The sequence below is a fragment of the Opisthorchis viverrini genome, assembly GCF_000715545.1.
Source record: "Opisthorchis viverrini unplaced genomic scaffold opera_v5_115, whole genome shotgun sequence".
NCBI classification, from domain to species: Eukaryota; Metazoa; Platyhelminthes; class Trematoda; order Opisthorchiida; family Opisthorchiidae; genus Opisthorchis; species Opisthorchis viverrini.
In genome coordinates, this window is record NW_008751773.1 from 389,902 (window position 1) to 401,010 (window position 11,109).

Below are 11,109 nucleotides of genomic sequence, written 5' to 3' on the forward strand. Positions count from 1 at the left end.
TACTCGTGATTAGGGGAAGCGAGCTTTAGTGTATTCTAGCGATAATCATCTGCAGAATTAGTCGTCGAGAGTTTCTACGCGGTTCCGGGGACGCATCAAATTTATATTCTTTGAGGGCGTCAAATTTGATGGAAAACCTACGATTCATGATATGAAAACAACTTAAAATATTTAATATCCGTTTTGTACACCTTCGGTATGTTGCTACAATGTCCCTTAAACGACATTCATGTTTCAGCAAAAAGTGATGGACCAATCTTATTGGAGCGACACTCTGATATACCGATGTTTCTCCCAATCACTTATCTATCATTTTACCGCCATTTGCTAAGCAAAAATTTCAGTTTGGTGAAGTTTCATTCAAGAATATTTTGGGTTTTCATCATTCCATCCTGCCCAAGCTATGGAATCGTCTGCTTGTTGTCTTTAGCCCCCTCTCACGTGTCACTTGGGTGTAACATTTTGCTATTTTACCGTCTTTCTTCCCATTCACTTTAATTTTAGTAACCCGACTTCGGGTTCTGCTAGGCTAAGTTCCCTAAGAATTCCGGTACGTGTGAATCTTATCCACTGACTTGTCATTTAAGGGCTCTAAGTCAGAATAATCTCAACTTTGAGTGTACTTCTAATGTATCGGGTGAAGTGAGATCTTTCCAATTTGAACTACTGGTTAAATGGTAATTTTTCGATTCACTTAATACATAGGATCTCATGAGACCCATCCTTAATGTTTATTAGGTCTTGTGTCACTTGTGTCCAGTAATTACCATGCCCGGTTTATCAGCGAAGTTCAACACTGTTAAGTATGTTCGGATTTACTAAAGTTGTTGAAGTATGTGCTACCCCGCGCCACCCCCCTCAGGCCCTAAGATATTGAGTAGGAGGGTACTCATTTTGATTCATGGCCACAAGACATTTCACAAGACATTCACTGATTGGAAGGCGTGAAAAATTTCAATGGACCTCTTTTAACCTTTTCTTTGCCACACCAGACGTAACAGATTCGCCTATGTGACAACAAACAACCAGATGATTGGATAAACGTAAATGACCTTCACAGTTTCCGTAGTGCAAAACAGGCAGCAACGGCCAGCAGTAACGGAAATGGTGTTGAACTACATCACCGTCAGCTGGACAACTGAGGGACGTGTTTATTATTGACCCCTTTCTTGGTTTGGTCAGTTTATTGTTGCGTCATCTGGTTTTGCCGGAAATTGCGACTCAGACTAGTCAGATAGAAAATCTCAGACCAAAGACTGCGATAGTTACACTGAAGCAAAAAAAAGATGGTATTCCGTTCGCACGGTTGATTAGTGATGATGCGTAAATGAGGACAAAATAGACAAAATTTGCAACTGATTTACGAAGATAGATTGAACTAATCTTGCTACATGATGTCCATCAGCGTTCAATTAAAATAGCTGAAAATTGATCTCAAACTGCGAGCTGACTCACGTTAATATCAAAATACCTTAAAACAGGTGAGTTCATCCAGGAACCATTTCCCATTGATTTCGTTTGTTAAACAAGAAGAAGTGACTTCATTTTTCAGTTCACTAATTCAGAACAGCATTTGTGTTATTTGGGCCAAACTAGATGAGGCGGTAAAATGTTTGGCGTTATGTGAATAAACTAAGAGATGTTGTAATAAAAAAATCCGGCCTGAAATTTCAGGTGGGTGCTTTAAACGGACGAAAGTTTCATCTAAACATAACAGAACTAATAGAGGCAAAGCTTCAGCGCTGGTGTTTTCATTCTGTTTATATGGAGGAATTGTTAGAATTTCATTGTTTCTCGAGCAATATGGTTTGTTACAGAAGCGTTTGTATTCAAATGGATTTGCCTTCGTACTCCAGTAGCAAATAAAAGGTACGGTTAAAGGTCGGCTGCTTGCAGAGGTCTCCGTGCAGTCACACTTTCAACAAGAGACGGAACAGTAGTTCCGTCCCGAAATGTAAACACGTGAAATGTACTTGCATTAATGGTGAAGTGAGCGACCGTTTAACGCTTTGTTTAAAGCCTAACGTTTGTTTGACAACGACGAACTTTGATGTGATATCACTCTATTCGGAAGTAACTCACTCAGAGTATGAAATCTCTTACGGGCGGAACAGTGAGAGCATTCTTAAAGGGATAAGTTCTGTTTAGAATTTTCTTCCAGCGATTGTTCACCAGCCATTTCAGTTGCCAAAGTTCACTCAGGCGTGCTCTATTCAGAATCTCTGTGGCCACGGCTGGACGTAACATGTGGCTTTTTAGTAATGTTTTTGAGAAATTTATTTTGGCTACTAAATACCGGTAGAACTTTATGAATGAGGCCAGATATCCATATAAATGCTGCTTCAAATGTATGTGTCTCCCAACAGTGGTGCTGTAAGTAGCACTCAGTAAAAGGTGTCGATAATTGTCTTTCCTTCAGGCTGGCAACAGTCAGGCAACGGTGTATGTTTAAGGACAGTTGGTGATGTTTGCCACTAAGTTACATTTACGCTGCTTATTGGGTTGGAAAACTGAACAGAGCACATGAAGGGCGAACTCCCATGGGACGTGAATTCATATTTTACTGATTTACAGTATCTTGAGTGTGATAACTGCATCGAATAGTTAATCAACAGACGGCTTAAAGAGCTTACCAGAACACTAATTCTCCCATAATATAAAAGTATGTTTAGGCTTTTGGAAACGATGTATATTGTTTTAGTGAACAGAGTATTAGGAATCCCTTACGGATCTTGTCATTGATATTCGTCCGTAAAACCATGAATGTACTGTTCATTTTTCCAAGCAGTCGGCACACATATGGAAGTTACAGTAGGACAACCTCAGCTGTAGCTGGCAAAAAACAGAGAAAAACTAACCGAACTGCTGAGGCATAAGTGATGTATTCAGGCCTAAGAAAATGCATATAATATCTTGTCACAAAATGTTTGGTATTTTCTCCCTGGGAGATTGAAACGGCGAACTCCAATTTATCTCATTTTAAATTCATTCAGCAATGCATATTTTTGGTTACACCGGAATTAACGCTATCTTGCACGTGATGCAAGTAAGCGCTATCAACGAACGCTCCAGTCAACGACGGATGAATTCTCAAGTTTTAACAGGCGGAAATATTCACACTTCATGATGCCAAAGTTGGTTACTCAAAAGCGCCCTCATATGCCAATCAACTTATTCTCTGACCGGTTAGACAACCACACGGACTGCTAATGGCTTCTGGACAGTTTTTTGGTCGTTTTCAGCCATGGGTTTCGTTGAATTTGTTTGAAGAGTTTTCCTGTTTCCCCTGGCCGATTATCTCATTTGATCCAACTCCAAGTCGAAAATTGATGTACAGCAACTTTTCTACTGCGGGCAGGTTTTGGCTCTTTCCTCACTAGTGACTAACATAAACAATTTTTAACCTAAATGTGTTGTATCTTTGTTGTAGCAAGTATCTTTACGCACAGTTTAGCAGCTAGATGTTTCTTCACTTCGAAGATGGTTGTGGAGGTTATTCCTTGGAGTGCAGAAGATGATGTGACCAAAAAAACCATTCAACATTCACGTTTGGTCATTCCATACTTCTGGCAAACAACCTTTAATTCTTTGCAATCCATGTGCTTTTATTTAGCAAGAATCCTCCCCTTCTTTTTGTTGATACAAAATATACTATTCCATGTAGCGTGGAAGCTACTTGTAAGTAGTAAACTTAAATAATGGGTTACGATCAATCTAACGTTTCACGTATGGTCCGCGAGAGATTAAACCGCGTTAGCAACATATAGTTTCCGCCATTCTTGAAGTATGTGTGAGTTACTGGAATGCATGCTTCCTAGAGATATCCGAAAACCTGCATTTACACCTGCGACCGCCGAACGCTCGATACTGTGGCCAACCGTTTTCTTCGCGCCTAAATCTGTTGCGAGGTTTAACACAAGCTAAAAGAGATGTGCTGGAAAATGATTTTAATAATCCAAAGGTAATATATTCATTTTCTTCGCTCCAGACGGAGGCAACCTACAATGCTTCATACTGCGTGCATAAAGTTAACTCAACTGCGCAGGAAATCGTACGGAATCTACAGCCATTTTATTGTCATAATTCATCAGTTATGGTGCTTTTACAGTTCCGAGTAGGTGGCTTTGTGTCCTCAGCAGTTAAGCACAAATACGATCAACTGACATTACTTAGAAGAGTCTGCAAACCGCGTATAAGCCATGTTTGTACAAAGAGCTAAAAATAAGCAGTTGTTCATATAGCCTTAGGCATAGTTCGTTTTTTAAAGTCTCTGTACTAATCCGAATTCTGTTGAATCAATTAAAATGGTCCTTTTCGAACGGACTTGGTTTTTTGGACAAAAAGGCACGCCATGCATCCTCAGATTTCCACTTGACTCATTTCGCTGCTCCGAAGTTGCTCTTTAAGTTGAACTCTGCTCAGTACTTGCCACACATTAACTTTCAAGTACCTCCAACATACATCATCAACCAACCTATTATTTGCAAATACGTTATCAAAACAGTGAAATGAGGGATCCGCCTTACGGAAATCTGGACAAAGTCACTTGCCAAGGTATAGCCTATGGGAGCTTGTCTAATGGCTATTAAACTCGTAAACACTGTGACTTGTGGATAACTCCTGTCAATGTTAAAAGCAGATAGATAACTGCAACAAAAACGGCTTAATCATGAGATTCTAAAGTAGGAAATATTAGGACGCCCTGGGGGACCAGTAGGCCGTCCGACAAGGACCCAAGGCTGTTTGCTGGTTTTCAGTTACTTATCGAATAAGAATACCGATTTTTACTGTGTGAGCGCATTGGACGGCATCCACAAACTTGTCATAAGGTCTGAGGCAGCTAGAAATCGGTTGCTGAAAGCCCTTGGATTCCTGAAAACAAAACAAGCACCAACAAAATCGGTCCACTTCACACTGGGGTTAATTTGAATCCTTCTAAGATGCAGATATCAACATCATCTGGAAGAACTGTCATTTTGCCTCTTGAAGAAACAGTTTCTTTTCGCAAATATAAGCTGAATCGGAACCCTAAACAAGTCAGTTGTGTCACTCTTAACGATCAGCCCGTAGCACACAGCAGGATGTCACTTCTGAAACGACAAAAACGCTACCTGGATGTGCGATGTAATATTCATCCGCTGGTTTATGCAGTCGTTTGTGCAAAATCAATAACCAGCACAGAACCCCACTGTGCTTCCAAGAGTAACTTGTGCGAAGCTGCACACAACTGCTTCCTAGTTGTGTTCGCGTGCAAGGCATTCTTATTAGACCACTCTTTTGAAATGTCGCCACAAGTTAAGTTGCCATTTTATTAGGTCATCAGTTAACGGCTTCGCTTGTCATTTGTTAGCCATGTAACTTCTTTTAGGCTGTATGCAGGAGGGAGACTGCTTCTATTTAGAACGTTACTTTGGAATTCAAAAGATGTTAAATGAGGCTTAATAAAGCGTTTTTCCCTGGATTCGCATGATCGCCTCACGCGAAATTATAACCTCAAACTAGGTGCTTGATCTGCAGTAGTTGGCTTGTTATATCCACAATCTGTCAAGATACTGCATCGCATTGGCAAAGATCCAAAAATTCATTTCATTGTGCGAGCTCTCAAGATACTAGCACGGGAAGGATCTCAATCGAGAAATTCTGTTAAGTTCCCCGGATTTGGTACCGTCTGCAACGTAAGCTTTATTTAGCCATGCCAAACAAATGGCAGAAGTAAATAAACAAACCACCTGTCAGCAAATGTATTGATTTTTGCATTCACTTGCAATTTTTACGGAAGCAAAAGTGAGAACTACTTGAACGATAAAATATTTCTGGCACGCAATACCTCAAGCGCGATGCTTAAGAGTGAATGCAACAATATTTCGGGTTACCATAAAATTCGTTTTACTGTCCTACTGAATCATGAAAAGTACATCGCTGTACAAGTCCTCGGATACGAAATAAAGGACTGTCCAATTATTACCGATGATATGGTAAGCAACAAAACAGTTAAAAATGGCCAAGCGTTAAGCTTACGCTCTGGTTAACAGATTAAATCAAATAGGTCTAAATCTTCAGGGAGTTGCGCACATTCAATCAAGTAAGCTATCGATTGTTTTGGTCCCGCTATACCGGAATAAGACTTCGGGCAATGAATGCTCATCATGGAATACTAATGTCTCGGTACCTAATAGTGACCGACAAGGTTAAGTATATCAGAATGAATGGGGGACAACTATACAGGTGAACACCATATTTTTACAATGTTTCACAAAACTTCTAAGCTTCCAAAAAGATAATAGATAATAAACATAAATAATAATAAATAATGAAATAAATGAATAATAAGATAATTAGTTAATAATAACAATAGTAATAAATCAATAAATGCTTTGTTGAACATTTGGTAAGTGGATTTTTACAGTGCTACCACTAAAATCTGAGTGAGACGATGAGGATGCATTGGCGATTATACTCTCGGATTAATTTGAGGATCATAACGGGAGATAAAACACCTATCGCCAATTATTTTATACAGAACTCTTTTGTAATGATTTTGCTAGCACAAACGTGGTTCAGACTCACAAATTCCACTAGCTTGATTTAAGGACCCTGATGAAATGATTCTGTAATTTACTCACGCCATAAAAAGCGCAGCTCAATATACTATGATCCAAAAAGTTTATCAGGACTTAAGGTATGATGCAGTCTCGCTTAATCCAAAGAAAACGGCCAGATATTGGAAGGGATTTCTGCAATTGCATTGTTCAACATTTATTCACAAAACCGTCTTATATTTCGCACCTTTTCAGTTCTCGGTTAAATGGTTTTGCCGTTCGAACCTTGCCACCAAATTATGGAATCCGGAACACTAACTCCCTATCTTTTCACCGTTGTTCCTTGTTATCCACAAAACTGATATCAATGCATCGTGACTCGATATTACCTCAAACTTTGTCTATTTCACTTATCACATAACATCTGCCTTAAATATTTGGTCGTGATAACAAAGTGTTGGTTGACCGCAACTGTCAAATCGGTGGCCTTTGAATATGAAGGTAATTTTGACCCAACTGCCTGCATTTGACTTAGAAATCACTTTTAAGACATTTTAATTTAATACACGACAATCATGTACACATCGTTATCGGTTGGTCTGTTTGGTAGAATTTCCATTAATTATTAGTACTTTTTGGTCTGAACTCTAATTGACATTCCAATGTTTTCAATTTAACCCCTGCATTCATACTGTTTGTGTGTGATAAATGCCAACGCGCGTCTGTACCAAAATTCTTGACCACATACGTGGGTAAACTTGGTTTCCGTGGGGTCACCAAAACCTCCATATACAAAGCTAAACTAACGACTAAAATGATGAGAATTATAACAAAATCCTAAATTTCAGGGCCCTTTTATCTTTATGCCCTATTTTGATCATTTCAAACAAGTGTCTGTAACTTTTTTGTTCAGAATGCATCAACGAAACTCGCACGTATGTTTAGTAGGGTAACAGGCTGCAATTTAACCAGTCTAAACTTTGGTGTGATGTGTCAGAAACAAGACCGCATAAATGCATGTTTTCAGCAGTCTGTGTATAATCCTACCAGATTTGGAGACCCACAAAATTTGGTTTGGAGGAGTACGTCTATCAGTTTATGTGCACATGTATGTTTCTATTGTTCATCCTATGAGTCCGCAGGCTCAGTGTCTTGCATCGATCATCCAAACAAACAATCGATAAGAGCTCGTGAGAATACTCTGCCAACTGAAAAAATGATGAAACAATACAAATCACTGCGTGATTTGCACAACCCGTATTTATTTATTTGGCTCCGTATGCACAGAATAATCTCCTCTTTTGTTTAGCTTCCCGTAGTACCAGGAGAAAGGTTGGTAGTTTGGAAACCAATAAGACGTAAATTTGTGTTACCGCCAATCGTTCATTTGGTGGGTGTGATGGATCAACATCTGAGTAAATAGTATAATAAAGATAACTCAGCTCAAATTTTGGGCTTTTTAAGATAAAAGGAGAGTTCAGGACTTGTGTCCAATCAGCCCATATCACTACAGTGCATTCGCAGCACTCTTGCATACGTTAGTCAGGATTAGACCTAACCCAAATCGGCAAAAAAGCCTTCGGAAAAATGACCATGCATGTTTCTAGTTAGGGACCACTTTGTATCGACCTCAGTATGATATTCGGCCGCTTTCTATAAACCCATGTAAATTTTAGACTGGATGTTGTGTTGCATTTTACCCATACGAGATTTCTGGTGGAGTAAAATGGCCATCAGTTAGACGTACAAATATGATGACGCTTTCTGCTAGTCTCAAGAGCTTAATTCTTTGAATATGGACACCGCGGTTATAATGATCGAGGCTCAGCCTTTTTGTACGGAAATAAAAATTTTGGTGGAAATGATCGTGACCGAATCTAGTATAGTTTATTTTGATGAGCTATATTTCCCTGACATATACAACGTGAAGATATATGAAAACTGTGCAGGCGTTTTGAGACCTGTATGTTTAATTATTCCAGTTAAAACTGGAATTCAGTTATTCTGTGAGCGATACTGACCCTTAAACCGTTTACAGTTATGGTTGTAAAGCACATTTTATTCAGTGTATTTGTTATCCTGATTTTTATTATGTAGTACAAGATGTTTGCCCCTGAGGATTTTGTCTTCTGTGTTCGGAGAGTCCAATGAATAAATATCATGAACACCAGCAGTAAGCCAGAAACATGTTCAGTTGTTTTCGTACGAATCCCTTATTTTTTCGAAATTGCCTACGCTAGGATGAAAAAATTGAAGTACTGAAATATTGGAAAATATTCCTCAACTTTTAGGCCTGTGACTAACTTTGCGACTAAAGTATTCACTCAGATCTACTTGCACAGATTTGGTTTTTCATACGGTTTCGTTCTAAAAGACACGCTTTTGGTTTCCTCTCAAGCAGCGTCCTTGGCAAGCCCACATCACATCTAAAACCTTTGGGCGAATCTTGTTGTCGATAAACGTTCCCCAACTATCTAGGAGATCGTGTACTCACTCTATGTGAGGTACATAAAATAACACCCAGCGAACAGCTCTGACATTCTGGCACCAGTTGCGAAGTGAAAATTGCTTAATGATCAAAATGGTGTCAAACGACACTAGTTGATCCGATGCGGGTGTAAGTTTCCCACGGGGGACGTAAGCGGCTCACATGCACACACGATGCAAAGGGAGGAGTGTTTTTAACTATTGAGAGTGAGTCACATTAGAAATCGTAGGCACTCTCAGCTGTTTGAGCTGCAGCTGTTTCCCTCTTCCTTGTCAAAACGCCAATGAAACCAGCCAATATGGGCGAATATGGGCAGCCATGTCATGAAGCCTAGTAGTTAAAATGTGATTCCCCATGGAGGTGTCAGTCACTTTCTGGGCAATAAATGATGTTCTAAGAACACGTTTATTCGATATGATACAATCTCGATGACAGGAAAATTAGAGGGTGTGGGAGATGTAGTCGAACACTGGATGCGATGCCATGATGAGTTATTTGGGGAAACTGAGTGGCCGCGTATTGAACGTAATAGCTTTGACGTACGAGTGCCACCGACCACATGATTGTGGCATGTCGTTGTCGTTAACCGTTGGTGACTTTGGTCTTATGGTCCCCATCCAGGGATCGGGGGTTGTCAACCAACACGGATTCATTGGATAATGCGTTCATATTACGTTGACATGTCATACAACATCCAAATCTCGGTTCTTTCACTCATGAAATAGACCCAAGCAGCGTAACCTAGGAGGTCAGTTTAAGTCCTCCATCTTTGGAAAGGCCTTCTTCTTTAGGGTAATCTGGTTTACCTAAGTGCACCTTCAGATTTCGGTAGATATGTTTGTCCCAAATGGCTCAGTTCATTTTCATCAATAAAAATTACTGACTTCCACTGGATGGCGAGTAGTAGCCAAAGTAATCCTAAACAGTAAATTCATGTGATCAAACCTGTGTCTGCTAAAACCTACAACAAGTGTTTTCTTCATGTGTCATTTAGATGTTTAGCAGCCCTATGCAGAGTGCATATTCGAGCTGTGCTTATCAGTCGCTCCTACTTGAAGGCTTAAGTTACCCACGTATGTATGTAGTATCGGTACAAGTCATTCAACATATGGTCGTCGTTGCTTTGAATTTAATTCCGGTGGCAATCCTAATACAATTTTTAACCACTGCCGGAAATTATTTTGTCGCCTTCCGTGCGAGTTGTGGGTTGGAAAAAGTTGACCACAACTTCTAACGTGTTTTCTGCAAAAATGAAACAGCAGCTTTAAGGACATGAGCCAGGAGATCAGCCTCTCAGCGGCTCGCAAGCCATTGAAGGAATCCATAGAATCCCATCTGGAATCCTCGGTCAACTTCATCTGCATGGACTGGTATCGCAGTAAATTGTCTGGACAGAAACCGCTACATTTAAGGTCACTGCAACCCATTGTCAGGGGCTCAGCTCCCATAATTTCCCAACTAAATTTGCAACGTAAACATGCAAACCAAGTTGAAGTCAGGGGGACACGCAGAACGTAGATAAACTTCTCGTTTATGCTTTTTTTCGACAGAATGTGATGCACAAACACAGCCTTACGTTTATGTTTCTAACTTACGAGTGGTGTTTATTTAAGGTATTATACTGAGGTATCTCAAATGCTGTACAAAAGAAACATGGGGCGGCACATTCAGCTGAACAATGTCATTATGAATCGGTCGGATAAACACACGAAATGGCCAATTGGGATCCACATATGGATTCCTTAGGCATGAACAACGATGATAGATTTTTCTTCGAGTGTTTCCCATTCAAGATAATCAATAGAGTTCTTACATATGGAGATGGCCATTGTCGTTACAATTCGTTACAAATTCTTTCAGACCGTCAGGAGCTACGTCAAGAAACACGTGGTCCTTTGGTTCATGAGCCAAATACTGGAGGTAAGAAATACTATCAGCCCACACATTACGTTGGAAACTTCATGAATGAATCAAAACAGCCGGCAGCACATTCGCACTAGGAACACTGCCTCCACACAAAAGAATTCTAACATAATGAAGACACCTTGTGCGTTCTCAATAATAGAAAAATAATATAGCGGT